Source organism: Zea mays, chromosome 3 (assembly GCF_902167145.1).
Source record: "Zea mays cultivar B73 chromosome 3, Zm-B73-REFERENCE-NAM-5.0, whole genome shotgun sequence".
NCBI classification, from domain to species: Eukaryota; Viridiplantae; Streptophyta; class Magnoliopsida; order Poales; family Poaceae; genus Zea; species Zea mays.
The window spans coordinates 68,352,124-68,367,469 of record NC_050098.1 but is presented as its reverse complement, the minus strand read 5'-3'; the positions used below and the strand labels follow the sequence as shown (position 1 = coordinate 68,367,469).

The 15,346-nt window shown below is 56.4% G+C and overlaps 1 pseudogene; it reads left to right on the top strand.

Moving 5' to 3' along the window:
- Positions 1 to 5,856: 5,856 nt before the first annotated feature.
- The window catches only part of LOC103651994 (zinc finger MYM-type protein 1-like), a 48,551-nt pseudogene continuing 39,061 nt past the window's right edge, over positions 5,857 to 15,346 (top strand).

The following is a 15,346-nucleotide window of genomic DNA, read 5'->3' as shown; positions in this document are numbered from 1 at the left end:
TCGACAAGAAAAAGGGCAGGTGGGCCGATTTGTTACCTGAAGCGGTCTGGGCGCTAAACACGACTGAGTGCAGGGCGACTGGGTTCACCCCTTTCTGCCTTCTATATGGATCGGAGGCCATGACCCCACAGGAAATAAAACATGGGTCCCCACGGACAGTCTCGTCAGTTGTCCCCGACGTGGACGAACCCACTTCGAAGGATCTCATCGATGGAGACCGCGTCTTCGCCCTACATGCTCTAAATAAATACCAAGCTCAAACAAAAGCATGGCGCGACCACACAGTCATCCCGAGGGAATTCAGCGAAGGGGACCTCGTACTCGTCCGAACAGCTCAGACAGAGTCCAGGGGCAAGCTGGAGCCCAAGTGGGAGGGCCCTTTCATTGTCAAGACGAAGGCATCCCCCAGCGCATACAGGCTCGCAACGCCAAACGGCGAAGACTTGGAGCATTCCTGGAACATTGATAATCTCTGCAAATTTTTTGTTTGACTCATCAGGGCCAGCTCGCCCTTGTAATTCGCAAAAACAATTTTATTCTGGCCCGCACTCTTTTCCTCCCGGGGGGTGAGGTTTTTAACGAGGCGGAGTCATGTAATATACAAGTGAAAAATCCCCCACAAAAATCTACGTCGAAAAAAGACCGCGCCGACGGTCTTCGACATTCGACCAATACAAAGTCACTGCGAGGTCCAGCGCTAGCTACCCTCGCGTGCGACACTCCGCGCAAAAGTCGCCTAAGGGTGCAGCCGGACTAGCACAACAAGTGCGAAAAATTGAAGTCTTCCCCAAAAAGACTATCCATGCAAAAGTCGCCTAAGGGTGTAGCCGGACTAGCACAACAAGTGCGAAAAATCGAAGTCTTCCTCAAAAAGACTATCCGTGCAAAAGTCGCCTAAGGGTGTAGCCGGACTAGCACAACAAGTGCGAAAAATCGAAGTCTTCCTCAAAAAGACTATCCGTGCAAAAGTCGCCTAAGGGTGCAGCCGGACTAGCACAACAAGTGCGAAAAATCGAAGTCTTCCTCAAAAAGACTATCCGTGCAAAAGTCGCCTAAGGGTGCAGCCGGACCAAGCACAACAAGTGCGAAAAATCAAAGTCTTCCTCAAAAAGACTACACCAAACTGTCCGCGCAAAGACCGACTACATGCGCGCCGGACCGACATAACAAATACACCAGACAAAGTGCGCAACGCCTTTGTGAGCATAGCCGAATGTGCGAAGGCGCACAACCTCATCATACAAGCCATTACATATGTACAGCGAGGGCATCACACCTTACATCGGTTCAACCTTCGGAATGATTCCCATCTCCCTATAGTTAAATAGCATTATCCTCAGCTCCTCACCCTCAAAAAGACTTCGCAGCTCCCCCTCACCTACACTCGCAACGGCCGGCGAGGACAACAGTTCCTGCTTGCCAGCCCTGCCCACATGAAGCCGACCACCGTCCGCCTCACTCACTCTACGCTTCGCAACCGCCCTTCGCCGCCTACGCCCAGCACTTGGACCATGCACAACTTCAGCATCCGCAGCACGCGGCGAAGCCTCCGCTGCCGCCACATCCAAGGCCGCAAAATAATCCAAGTCCTCGTCCGACGACTCTTCCATCCACTCAACCGAACTCCCAGAGTCACCAAAGTCAGAAAACTTAGACGCAGACTCATCCGATTCATTCCCAGCATCCACGGTCGAAGCCGCCAAAAAATTAGCAGTAGCGGTTGCATGCGCAGGTCCAAAATCTTGAACCTGCGCAGCAACCAAGGTTCAGCAACACATACAAAATTCCCTAACTACCCACACCCACTAAGCCACCTGCGAAGACCCAGCCGCCGTGGGATCCTCCGCTGCCAGCTCCGTCGCCGTCTTCGGGGGATCCTCAGCCCTCGGCACAGCGGTTGGCGACGACCCACCACCGGCCGCAGTAGCTGCGGGGGCATCGAGGGAGCCTTCGACGGTTTCTGGGGGCAGCGCCGGGGCGCCCTCGGGCCCAGCCGCCACCGGGTTCGACTCCGCCTCAGGCCGCGCGCTGTTCAAAGCCGCGAAGTCCTCCACTTTCTCGTCACGCGCCTCCTAAAACACAGCACACAGATTCAGCAAGCCCACATATAACCCACATTCAACAACACTAAACAAAAGTCAAACATTACCTGACCCCTCGCCGTGTCGGACCGCTCCCTGACCACCTCCCGACCGTGGGGGCCCCACATCCGGTCAAAGAGGGTTCCCGCGGATTCCTTCACCACAGGGTCCTCAACCTTGTAAATCTCGTGCTCGAAATCCTCATCAGATCGGTCGAAGACCTCATAGTGACGGCACCCTTCGCGGGACAGCGTGTTCATCGCCCCTTTGCAGGTGACCAGGGAGGCATAGGACATAAATCCCTCCACAATGGTCGGGAGCGCCAACAACTCCTCTTGCAGCCACTCGAGGCAGCGAAGGCCTGACTCTCGGTCAGGCACTTCAAAGTCAGCGGTCCGCGCGCCCAGCTCGTGGTATGAGTCCATAAGCTGCTTGCGCGTCCGCTCAACTTCCGAGCGCGTAGAAGCCTCGGCCCTCTCCAGGCGGGCCTGCAGAGCGTTGAACCGCTCCTCCCATTCCTCGGCACGTTGCCTGGCGAGGCTACCCTCCACCCGCGCCACATTGGCCTCCGCCTGCGCAGACTACGCCTTGGCGAGGGCCTGATTAGCTTCCCTCCTCTCCTCCGCCAGCTGGCGCCGGAGCTCAGTCCTCTCGCCCTCCAGCGTGACCACCTTCTCCGCCAGTTTGCGGCACTTGCTATCGGCAGCCGACTTTTCCCGGACGACCTCAGCATGCTGCGCCCGAAGTCTATCGACTTCGGCAGACACAACTGCCGTCATGGACCCCGACACCACGCGATCAGCGAAGTCAGCCGCCTAAAAGACACACATAAGACCACAATCCCAACGAAACCGGTAAAAACCGAAGTCTAGCGCAACTTACCTGACTTAGCCGCTGCGACGCCTCTTTCAGCCGGCGGGACACAGCGCCCGCCTCGTCCTTGATGGCAGCGAGCGCCGGAATCTCACCACCAGCGCTGAGAGCGATACCCTTCACCCCAGACACCGCGACAGACACCGCGGTCGCCACCACTGGCAGAACAACAACAAGTTGCCCCTCGCCCGACCCTGCAACATATCAATAGTCAAAAAAAAACTCGGGCTAACGGCTTACCAACAAGATAATCGTCCACGCTAATATCGGTGTCGAAGTCGGCGACACGCCTCGCCTGCGAAGGCAATTCTCGGGTCTTCGCGGCTCCGGCCGAGGCGGACTTGGTTCCACCGACTCCGGCTGCCTTCACGACCTCCGGCACCTTGCAGGACCCAGGGGCGGCAGTCTTCGCCGCCAGCGTCGACTGACTGCCGCCGGGGGCGGCAGACTTCGCAGTCCCCCGCGCCCTCTTCGGCCTAGCCTCGGGCAGCCTGACGACTGCCCGACGCTTCTGCGCAGCCTCCTGACGATCCTTGTCCATCACTGCCGACACAACAGCAGCAATATTCCGCCCATAAGGAAACACTATCATATCACGAACCATGCGAGATGTAAAAAAGTCTTCGCCCGCCGCGCGAGGAATAGGAACGTTCTTAGGCCACCAACCCCCGGTAACCTTCAGCATCCGCGCCGAAGACTCCCGGAGCTCGGGCGAAGACATCCTTCCCCCGGGGGCCGCGCAGGTCCCCATCAGCTCCATAGCAAAACTATCGGAGACCCCCAGTCCTCCCATCGCAGTACCTAGCTTCCTCTTCTTGGTGGACGGGGCAGCCGCCGGCGCGGGGTCGTCTTCAGTCTCGGCCGCCGGTTTTTTCCCGCGGCGGTCGACATCGTCCTGCCCGGGATACCCGCCATACGGCAGACGGTTCAACTCGAAGACTATATTCAAACGATCATTGGATCCGCGTATGTCCCAACTATGCTGGCCCTCCGTCTTTGGCACGTAGCGACCAACAATCCGCGCTGCCCCATCCTCCGCCTCACGCACGAATGCGGCGGGATCTCGGCCATGCAAGTCCAGTGCGAAGGCGGGACTCCGCACCAGCATCCCGCCACGGGAAGGCATCTGGCGAGGGCATACTTCGCCCAGCGCCCAGCCACGCGCCAAGGGCCACACCCCATATGCGACGAACTCCTCAACCAGATCGCGCCCGCTACTTAGGCCGGCCGCGCACCACGGGCCCCTTCGTCTGCATCCTCCTCCGCTACTTCAAACTGCGGGTACGCAGAGTAATAATGCGAACACATCTCGGCCACGGGAAGCCCCGGATGGTCTTCGACTGTGCCCTCGGCAACATAAAACCAAAATTCCCACCAGTTGCCCCATTTATTGCGGGCACAAGGAACCAACTCAACGACCTCCATCGAAGTCTTGCCCGTCTTCGGCGTAAACGTGCAAGATCCAAATTGAGCAATCTTATTTCCAATTTTCCTTTTCTGCCACTGCAGACAATAATACTTTGCGAAGACTTCGACCGAGGGCTGCCCGCCGTACGAAGTCGTTGCCCAGACGTATTTCGCCAGAGCCACCACGACATTGGGCGTCAACTGGTGGACCTGGACATTGAACCTTCGCAGAACTTCTCCCACAAACCGATGTGCGGGCAGACGAAGTCCGGCAGCGAAAAAAGCCTCGAACACAACCAATTCTCCTTCTGGCTCGGGGACCTCCTCCGTCCCCGGGACACGTGCCACTCCGCCGCCGAAATAACCAAGCTGTTGCATGTCTTGCACGCGAACTGAGGACATCCGCGACATGCCGAACTCAACTGTGTCACCGGCGCGCAACTCCTCCGCCGCCACAGTGCTCAGCGTCCCCTCGGACGACGCGCCGGTCGGCGGTGTAGCGGCAGCAGAAGAGGAAGAGGACGACATCGCTACGTATCGTCGGCGGCGGCGGGCGGTCTGCTTCACACGGGCCAGATCTCTGACGAGCAAGAGCAAGGAGGGCAGACGAGCAGCGAGCGATTTGAGAAGGCGGTTAGGGTTTTCGCAGAGCGCGGAAAGATAAAGTTCAAAACGCGTCGCCCCCCACCCCCTTTTATACACAGGGCGCGGCGCTTCGGGAGACCCGCAATCCAACAGTACCGCGTCAATCAACGAACCCCCGCGGGACCACTTCGAGCGAGGGCAGCGTCTCCACCATCTAGCGACGTCTTCGGCACCAGATGACTCAGTCGAACTGGTCCCTCGGAGGGCAAATGTTGGGGCGAAGGCGAAGACACCACCCTTCGCTCGATGCTTTCGCCGACCTCGCTGGATCAACGGAGACAAGACGACGGACAGACTTACCCTTCGTCCGACACGTCGCCGGACGAAGACCTATGACGAGGTCATCTCATCTCGCGACCTCGTCCTGCATGGAGGCCCATGTGTGATCCGGCCCATTGTAACAGGCCCTGCGTGGCCGCTGCACGTTATGGGCCTATTTTGTAAAAGTCTCCCTGTAATTACGGTCTATAACCCTGCTTTATGGGAATATTCCAGGGATAACCTAGGCGCCTGGGGGCACATACGTCCTTAACACTGGACGCTGGGCACTCAGATACCTATGAATACCCCCGCACAGTGCCCTTGAGAGGCTAGATTAACAAAGCTATTGCCATCTCGTGAAAAAAACCCTATTTGCGTTGCTACACTCCCCCGTTGGATCAACTTGCACCGGAGAGCAAGTTCCAACAATGTCCAATGTCATGGCTAACATGCAAGCCCAGCTCAACAACAACCACACCAACCACCACCTAGAGATAAACATTGTGAGTTCATGAGCCACAAGCTACCCACATTTTCTAGCTTCCCCGACCCACTACAAGCTGATGATTGGCTAAAGTCCATAGAAAAGATGCCCAACATTTCCCAATGCACCAATAGGGAGAAAGTACTATATGCATTGGGTCGCCTCATCGGCCCCGCCGCGGATTGGTGGGATGCTTACTACGTAGCACATGCTGCTGTTGACACCATATCCTTGGCAGAATTCTCCACCAACTTTAGGAACTACCACATTCATGCTGGTCTTATGAAGATTAAGAAAAAGAAGTTCCTATCCCTCAAGCAGGGAGGCATGTTAGTAAGAGAATACAAAGATAAATTCATTTAGCTATCACGATATGCTCTGGAGGAAGTTGTAGATGATGAGAAAAAGCAGAAACTATTTTTAGAGGGATTGATCAGGCCACTAGAGGGATTGATCGGGCCACTCCAGTACCAACTAATGTCCCACTCATTCACGTCCTTCCAGAAACTTTTGGACAAGGCAATAGCTCTGGAATACAAGCATGTTTAGCTTGGCGAGATGAAGAGGAAGCTATCACCGAGGGTCAAGCGGGAAGTAGTAGCCGCCGTCGCTATGCTCCACCACAAGGAACCCTAGCTCGCCTTGGCGTGGTGGACATCAGTCATATCCACGCCCTACTTCGCAAACACCACAAACACCACGCCCTCGCCCTGCAACCCCAGCAAAACCTCCTAGCCAGAATACTACCCTGAGCAATTCTTGTTTCAAATGTGAAGTGGGGCATTATGCCAATGTCTGTCCTAAGAGAAATGCAAATACTCCAGGTCGAGGCAGTATCCTAACAAGCAGAATCACACTCCATCCAGCAACCACGAATATAATATTGCCAGGGTTAATCAAATCAATGTTGAAGCTAATGATGATGGTTCTATCATCATCATTGGTACGTTCCTCATTAAATCCATGCTAGCTTCCATATTATTTGATTCTAGAGCTTCACATTTATTCATATCTGCTCGTTATGTTAATACACATAGTCTACCTTTCATTATTATGCATAGACCCATGATAGTCATTACACCTGAAGGGCTTTTTGAAACAACATATATGAGCCATAAGATCGAAGTAACAATCATGGGGAGAAAATTTTGGGTCATGTCTGTAGTGCTAGAAGAGAGTAGCATAGACTTAATCCTTGGTATGAACTGATTAAAACCATAGAAGACAGTCATACATTGTGCTAGAGGAACTGTAGAGCTTACTAGTCCTGATGGTGATAGATTCGAGGTCAAAGTTACCCCAACCCCATCCACTTAACTTGCCATCTACTAGAATGACGATAAATTTGTGGGCAACCATATCTGAGTTGTTAGAGAGTTCCTAGATGTTTTTCCAAAAGAATTACCCGGAATACCACCAGATAGAGATGTGGAATTTGTTATTGACATCCTACTAGGAACTACTCCTATCTCAAAGGGATCCTACGGAATGTCCATATAAGAATTAAAAGAACTGAAGAAGCAGCTGAAAGAGTTGTAGGAATCCGGGTGTATTCATCCTTGTTCCTCACCATGGGGAACGCCTGTCCAATTTGTTCAAAAGAAAGATGGTTCCGAGAGGATGTGTGTGGATTACTAGTCTCTCAATGATGTAACTATCAAAAATAAGTTCCCCTTACCACATATTGAGGATCTGTTCAACCAAATGAGAGGTGCTAGAGTTTTCCAAGATTGATCTTAGGTCTGGATATCATTAGATGAAGATTAGGCCTTTTGACATTCCCAAAATGGCTTTCTCTACCCGATATGGGCTATATGAGTTCACAGTTATGCCATTTGGCTTAACCAATGTACCAACCTACTTCATGAATCTGATGAATAAGGTGTTCATGGAATATCTTGATAAATTTGTTGTGGTATTCATCGACGACATTCCGATTTATTCCAAGGATGATGGAGAACATGAGGAACATCTTCGGCTAGTATTGCAGAAGTTGAGAGATAATCAACTCTATGCCAAGTTCAGCAAGTGCGAGTTCTATTTGGATGAAATACCTTTCCTTAGGCATATTATCTCCAAAGGAGGAATCGTAGTAGATCTAGCCAAAGTAAAAGAAATAGTGGGTTGGAAGATACTTGAATCGGTCACTAAAATCTAGAGTTTCTTAGGACTTGCAGGATATTACCAGCGCTTTATCGAGGGATTCTCCAAAATAGCAAAACCGATGACCTCGCTGTTAGAAAAGGGGAAGGAATTTAAGTGGACTCAGGCCTACCAGGACGGTTTCAATTAGCTGAGGTTGAAGTTGACGTCACTCCTAGTATTACTCATGCCAAATCTGCAAAAAAGGATTTGATATATATTGTGATGCAAAAAGGATTGGGTTGTGTTATTATGCATGAAGGACATGTCATTGCCTACGCGTCTCTCTAGTTGAGGAAATACGAGATGAACTACCCCACTCATGACCTAAAACTGGCCACCGTAGTGCATGCTCTCAAGGTTTGGAAACATTATATATTAGGGACCAAGTGTCAAATCCATACAGACCATAAGAGCCAGAAGTACATATTTACCGAGAAGAAACTAAACCTTAGGCAACGCTATTGGTTGGAACTCATCAAGGACTATGACTTGGAGATGCATTACCACCCGAGCAAGGCAAATCTAGTGGCAGATGCCTTGAGTCGAAAGTCCCAAGCACATATGGCCATTGTGTCTCCAACGCCGGAAAAGTTGACAGAGGAATTTGATAGGCTTAACCTAGGGATAGTTACCCATATAGGGGGAGTTACAGTGGAACCCACGTTGGAGCGAGATATTCAAAAAGGTTAGAAGGATGATGCCATTATACAAGAGATTAAAATAATAATGGAAAAAGGAAAAGGTCTAGATTTCATGGAGGATGATCAGGCAACAATATGGTTCAAAAACAGGATATGGGTGCCTGAAATAGACAATCTTTGAGAAACTATACTGAAAGAAGCCCATTGTCGCACCCGATTTTGGAAGGCAAACCGAATGCGAACCATGTACGTGCCAGGATCAGAAATTCACGTACATAGCGATTACATAACTGGACATCATTACACAATGCTCGAATAATAACATAAATAAGTATTACTTTATTACATCATGATGTCAGAGACATCCACATAGTCATTAACTAAAACATTAATCAAAGTGCTAAAGCGAAACATAGTAAAGATAAGGCCTTCATAGGCATCTGACTAGGGGTTTGCTGTTAATCTAGTTTAGAGCTCCTCGATGTCTTGGAACTCCTGAAAGTCCTCCACATGGCCTTCATCTTCTCCTGAGTAGGGGTTGCAATTGCAATGTGGACAACCTGGTGTTTTGTGTTTAAGCAAGGCTGAGTACACATTGTCACACCCGAATTTAAGGGATAAAGCCGGGTGCATCTCATATATGCACCAAAGAAGACAACACATATAATAACAAAGTGGATAGAGATAAATGTCACAATATCAAAAAAGTATTTATTACATAGTGGAAGTCTTGCAAAATAAAAAGATAAATATAAAACGAATTAAAGTCCATCCTTAGCGCCATAAAGTCGACTGGGAGATGCCACCTAGATCAAGTCAAACTACTCGTTGTGTGGCTCTTCCTAGGCCACATGTTCTTCTCATGTGGGAGAGGTTGTGAGGCAGGAAGGGTGAGCTCACATATGTTCATCGCTCAACAAGTTGTGGGGAATAATGTTGTCGGCGTTTCGAGATAGGGGGGTCCCTAAGCCGACGAGTGAGTGTGCTGCGTGCCCCAGCCCAGATGGGTCGAGCGCGTGGGCGAGCGCGAAGGGGGGAGAGGCGAGGTGGCCGGAGTCGAGCGTGAGAGAGGTGGAAGTCCCGCGGCCTTCGTGTTCGTCCCGCGCCCAGGTCGGGTGCGCTTGCAGTAGGGGGGTTACAAGCGTCCACGCGGGTGAGGGAAGCGAGCGGCCCCAAGAGAGCGCCTGTCCCGTCCTCGGTCCCGCGCGGCCCACCCTCTCTAAGAAGGCCCTGGTCCTCCCTTTTATAGTCGTAAGGAGAGGATCCAGGTGTACAATGGGGGGTGTAGCAGAGTGCTACGTGTCTAGCGGAGAGAGAGCTAGCGCCCTAGGTACATGCCAATGTGGCAGCCGGAGAGGTCTTGGCACCTTGCTGGCGTGATGTCGTGGCTGTCGGAGGTGCGACGGAGCCTGGCGGAGGGACAGCTGTTGGAGCGGTCGAGTCCTTGCTGACGTCGCCCTGCTTCCGTAAGAGAGCTGGGGGCCGCCGTCGTCACAGAGCTTGTGGAGCGCCATCATTGCCCATCCGGCGGAGCTGGCCTGATGGGACGCCGGTCTTGTTCTCCGTGACCCGAGTCGATTCGGGGTAGAACGATGATGGCGCTTCCTGTTGACGTGGCGGGCCTGTGTCCTAGGCAGGGTGACGTGGGGGCTCCTCCGAAGCCGAGGTTGAGTCTATCTTCTGTTGCCAAGGCCGAGTCCGAGCCATGGGGTCGGGCGAGGCGGAGGTTGTTCGGCCGAGGCCAGGGCGGAGTCCGAGCCCTGGGGTCGGGCGAGGCGGAGTTTCGTCGTCTTCCGGGTCTTAGCCTGAGTCCGAGCCCTGGGGTTGGGCGGAGCGGAGTTCGCCGTCTTCCGGGTCTTAGCCCGAGTCCGAGCCCTGGGGTCGGGCGGAGCGGAGTTCGCCGTCTTCCGGGTCTTAGCCCGAGTCCGAGCCCTGGGGTCGGGCGGAGCGGAGTTCGCTGTCTTCCGGGTCTTAGCCCGAGTCCGAGCCCTGGGGTCGGGCGGAGCGGAGTTCGCCGTCTTCCGGGTCTTAGCCCGAGTCCGAGCCCTGGGGTCGGGCGGAGCGGAGTTCGCCGTGGCGCCTTTGGCAAGGCCTGACTGCCTGTCAGACTCACTCTGTCGAGTGGCACCGCAGTCGGAGTGGCGCAGGCGGCGCTGTCTTTCTGTCAGACTGGTCAGTGGAGCGGTGGAGTGACGGCGGTCACTTCGGCTCTGCCGGGGGGGCGCGTGTCAGGATAAAGGTGTCATGCCACCTTTGCGTTAAATGCTCCTGCAACTTGGTCAGTCGGTGTGGCGATTTAGTCAGGGTTGCTTCTGAGCGAAGCCAAGGCCTCGGGCGAGCCGGTGATGTGTCCGCCGTAAAAAGGGGGGCCTCGGGCGAGACGGAAGTCTCTCGAGGTCGGCTGCCCTTGGCCGAGGCTAGGCTCGGGTGAAGCGTGATCGAGTCACTCGTGTGGACTGATCCCTGACTTAATCGTACCCATCAGGCCTTTGCAGGTTTATGCTGATGGGGGTTACCAGCTGAGAATTAGGCGTCTTGAGGGTACCCCTAATTATGGTCCCCGACAGTAGCCCCCGAGCCTCGAAGGGAGTGTTAGCACTCGCTTGGAGGCTTTCGTCGCACTTTTTTGCAAGGGGACCAGCCTTTCTCGGTTGCATTTTGTTCCGGTGGGTGCGCGCGAGCGCACCCGCCGGGTGTAGCCCCCGAGGCCTCGGAGGAGTGGTTACACTCCTTCGAGGTCTTAATACCTTTCGTAATGCTTCGGCTGGTCTGGTCGTTCCCTCATGCGAACTGGCCGTAGCCCGGGTGCACGGTCGGGGCCCAAGCTCTCGGGCTGGTATGTTGACGCTGTCAACGGTTTGGCCGGAGCCGGTTTTTGCGAGAGCAGCCCCCGAGCCTCTGCTCAGGGCGAGAGGACGATCAGGGACAGACTCGACTTTTTACATACGCCCCTACGTCGCCTTTCCGCAAGGAGGAGGGGGGGAGTGCGCCATGTTACCCTCGATGGGCACCGAACATGGTGTCTCCGGTGAGCTGCAAGCGGGTAATCCGAGTGGACGTTCGTGCCCCGTTCGTTGGGGGTCGGCTAGGGGCCCAGAGGCACGCCCAAAAGTACCTGCGGGTGATTTGCCGGACCCGGTCCCCTGGCGACGGGGTCCGAGGGCTCGATGCCTCCCTCCGATGGGATTCCGTTACAAGATCGTTCCCGCTGGTCTCGGAAATGTCCTAGGGTACCTCGGGAGCACAGCCCGAGCCTCGGTTATGTATCGAACGTACCCCTGGTCATCCCTCGCTCGGTGTCTAAGGCGACTGTGAACCCTTCGGGGGCCAGCCTTCGAACCCCTGATCAGTAATGGGCGCGGAGCCCGAGTAGCCTGAGGCGGCCATGGAACCCTTCGGGGGGCTGGCCTTCGAACCCCTGACCAGTAGTGGGTGTCGGGCCCACGCGATCTGAGGCGACTATTGAACCCTTCGGAGGGCTAGTCTTCGAACCCCTGATCAGTAGGGGGGGGCTCGGAGCCTGGTTCTTTCGCGGAGAAGGATCCTTTTCGGGGTATCCCCCTTTCCCGGTCCATGTTGCAAGAGATAGAGAAAGAGAAAAAAGGAAAGGGATACGAAATCGAACGACGTGGCGTACCTCTATTTGACGCGGTTATTACGGCGAGGGCGAAGCGTCGCGCGCTTCTCCCGCTAGAGGCGCCGCGTGTCCCGCCGCGGAGTTAATGCGACGGGGCGAGTGGTTGGCGGGGTGGCTGTTACGCGTGCGCGAGCCGTTTGAGGAACGGCTGTACCGCTTCGCGCTTTTTGAATCCCGCGTCCGGTCCAGGCGGTGTGCTGGAAACGGTTTCGCCCTGGCCTTCATATACTTGAGAGGGGGTCCGGTGACGGTTCTTCGCTCTGCTCCCTTCTTTTCCCTTTAGGTTTTCGCAACCCGGGAAACTTTAGTCGGAGAAGAGAGAAACCGCTCTCCCTGCCCCCCGCGCCGCCATCTTCTCCATTTTGGTGATGGCGGATCGAGTGACCATAATCCCCCCGCGCGATCCGTGGCCCTTCTCCACGGTGACGGCGAGTGATCTGGAGGAGCTGGTCGGCGAAGGTTTGCTCCGCCCCCTCACCGACAAGCAGCGGCCAGAGTGGATTCCTCCCGTGGGCGGAGCCGCTCCGTCCCCACTGCCGGGGTATGTCGTGAGCTTCGTCTCCTTCCATGAGCGGGGATTTGGTGTGCCGACGGGCCGCTTTATGCGGGCCATCCTATTCCACTACGGGGTGGAGTTGCACAACCTCTCCCCCAACTCCATCTCGCAGGCCGCTATCTTTGTAGCGATATGCGAAGGGTACTTGGGGATCGCTCCTCATTGGGATTTGTGGACTCATCTCTTCCTCGCCGAGCCTTTCGCCTTGTCGACGGGGGAGAGGAGGATCCGTGCAGCGGTGCGGGCCGGCGGCTGCATTCTCTTGTTGAGGCAGTCGCGGGCGTTGCAGTACATTCCTGCCATTCTTGCGTCTTCGAACAAGGGGTGGCAGCGCCGGTGGTTCTACCTCCGGAATGACGGTGAGTTGCTCCCACCGTTTTCCCAGCGAGTAGTTACGGCTGCCACCGACGCCTGGCGCCACGGGACCCCGCACGAGAGGCAGAAGAATCTCGAACCCCTTCTCCAGGCCCTGAAGGAGTTGCGGGAGGGGGGACTTACCGCTGCGGGAGTGATCGCCGCTATCCACCGTCGGAGGGTGCTTCCATTGGCGGAGCGGCGGCTGCCGCTCTGGGAGATGACCCCGGAAGCTGACTGGGAGGGCTCACGAATGTCCCCTGATCCTCTCCCCTTCAACGCCCTCCAATGGCGGGTGTCGGCTGCGATGGGGAAGCCGGACCCCCACGCATACTCCCAGCTTCGGATGCGCCCCGACCAGGGGTGCGTGACTTTGGTGAGTGTTCGCTCCTTCCTTCTTCGTATATCGGGTCGCTCTGGGTCCTTATGATCGGGTTCCTTTCTCCCCTCCTTTTAGGATGTGGGGTGGCACAAACCCTCCCAGCCACGGGTCCCGGAGGACGCGGTGGACCGTGCAGCACGGCGGGTCGCCGCGGAGGAGAAGAAGAAAAAGAAGGACGCGGAGAAGGCCCGGGCCCGCGAGCGGAGGCGGGCTCGGGACGCCTTGGAGAAGCGCCGTCGCCAGCAGGAGAGGGACAGACTCCCGAGGGAGCCGTCGCCGGAGACGCCCGACGACGATGATGACGATGATGATGATGAAGGGGATGACATGGCCGCCCGTCTCGGCCTCAGCCCCAGCTTGGGGTGTGGCCAGGAGCCGTCGAGCCAGCCCCCGAGCGGGCCGACTCCGTCAGCCCCCGAAGTCGGGGCGTCGGGCTCCCGACCCGAGGCACGGGGGCGAACCGAGAGGTCACCTGACCCCTCAACCGGAGGAGCTGAGGCAGCTCCGGTGGTCCAGGCCAAGGCGTCTGTTCCCCAGGGGCCGCCGCTCGTGTCGGTGGCGCATGGGGGTGACCCTCAAGTCGTCGCGGCCGTGCCCGGGGAATCCGCTTCCCGGGCGCCCCAAGCAAGGGTGGTGCCGAAGGTGCCGGCGAAGCGGACCTCGGCGGCTGTTTCGGGAGCCGGGATCCAAGAAGGCTCCCCCCAGGCGCGGTGGATCATGGCCCGAAGTGGGTGAGTATCTCGGAATGTCTTCGTCTTGGCTTCCCATTCATATGTCTCGGTCGTGATCTTTCTTTCCTCCTCTCTTTTTTTTATATCCAGCAAGCGAAGTCATGGCCAGACCGACCTGGCACCCCGGAAGGCCCTCAAGACGGCGCCGAACTGTGTGGCCAGCGCCATTCCACCGACCCTTTCGCGGGGTACTTCACCACCGGGGGCTTGGGCGTCGCCAATCTCTGAGGAGCGGGCTCCCGAGGCTGGCTCTTCAGCCGAGGCGACTATCGTGGTTGAGGAGGCGGCTGACGCCCACGCGGCCCTGAGTTCGCCTGTCGTGCCAGTCATGCCGGCGCCTGCCACCGCCGAGGTTGCCGCCGTCCCTGTCGAAGGGCGTCCAGTTGCCGCCAGCGCCGGGATGGCTGATGCGTCGGCGCCCAAGACCTCAGAAGAGGTGGGCGTGGACGCGCAATCCGTCCAGCCGGGCGACAGCCTCATCGCTGTGCGGCGGAGCCCCGAGGCCCGGCGCCCGTTGCTCCGATTCCAGACCCGCGAGGCCTCGGACCCCGTCTTCATTCTCGATGATGAGCAGGAGGACCAGTCCTGGGGTGAGCTCCGCGAGTGCGCAGAGGCGACGGTGGGGTCGCTCCGGTCGTCGCTGGAGGTTTTCTGCAGAGACGTCCCCAAAATCCTCCAGGTAGTGGTTTCGGGCATACCTTTTTTCCATCTGTGGGCGAGACACTCGTCGTGACGCCCTGTTTCCTTTCCCTAGGATCTGTCGGACCGGAGCGCCGCCAAGTCGTCGTTCATCCGCCGCGAGGTTGATGTCTGGGGCTCGTTGCGATCCCTGAGGTCCTCGCTCGCCGGGGCTACCGCGCGCCTTTCTCAGCAGGATGCCAAGGTGGCGGACCTCCAGCTGCTCTGCGCCGACCTGAGAGCCGAGGCGGCAGCAGCGCGTGCGGAGGCGCAGCGGCAGCGATCGGAGCTCGCCCAGGTTGTCGAGGAACGGGACCGATCTCAGGGCTGGGCTGCCGAGGCCGAAAGCCGTGCCGAGACCCTTGCGGCTGACTTAGCCGCGGCCCAGGTCGCGGCCTCGGAGCATCGTGCCCGAGCCGGAGGTACGTCTTGATCCTCCCTGGTTCTTTTTCTTGTCCGTTTCCTTTGCTT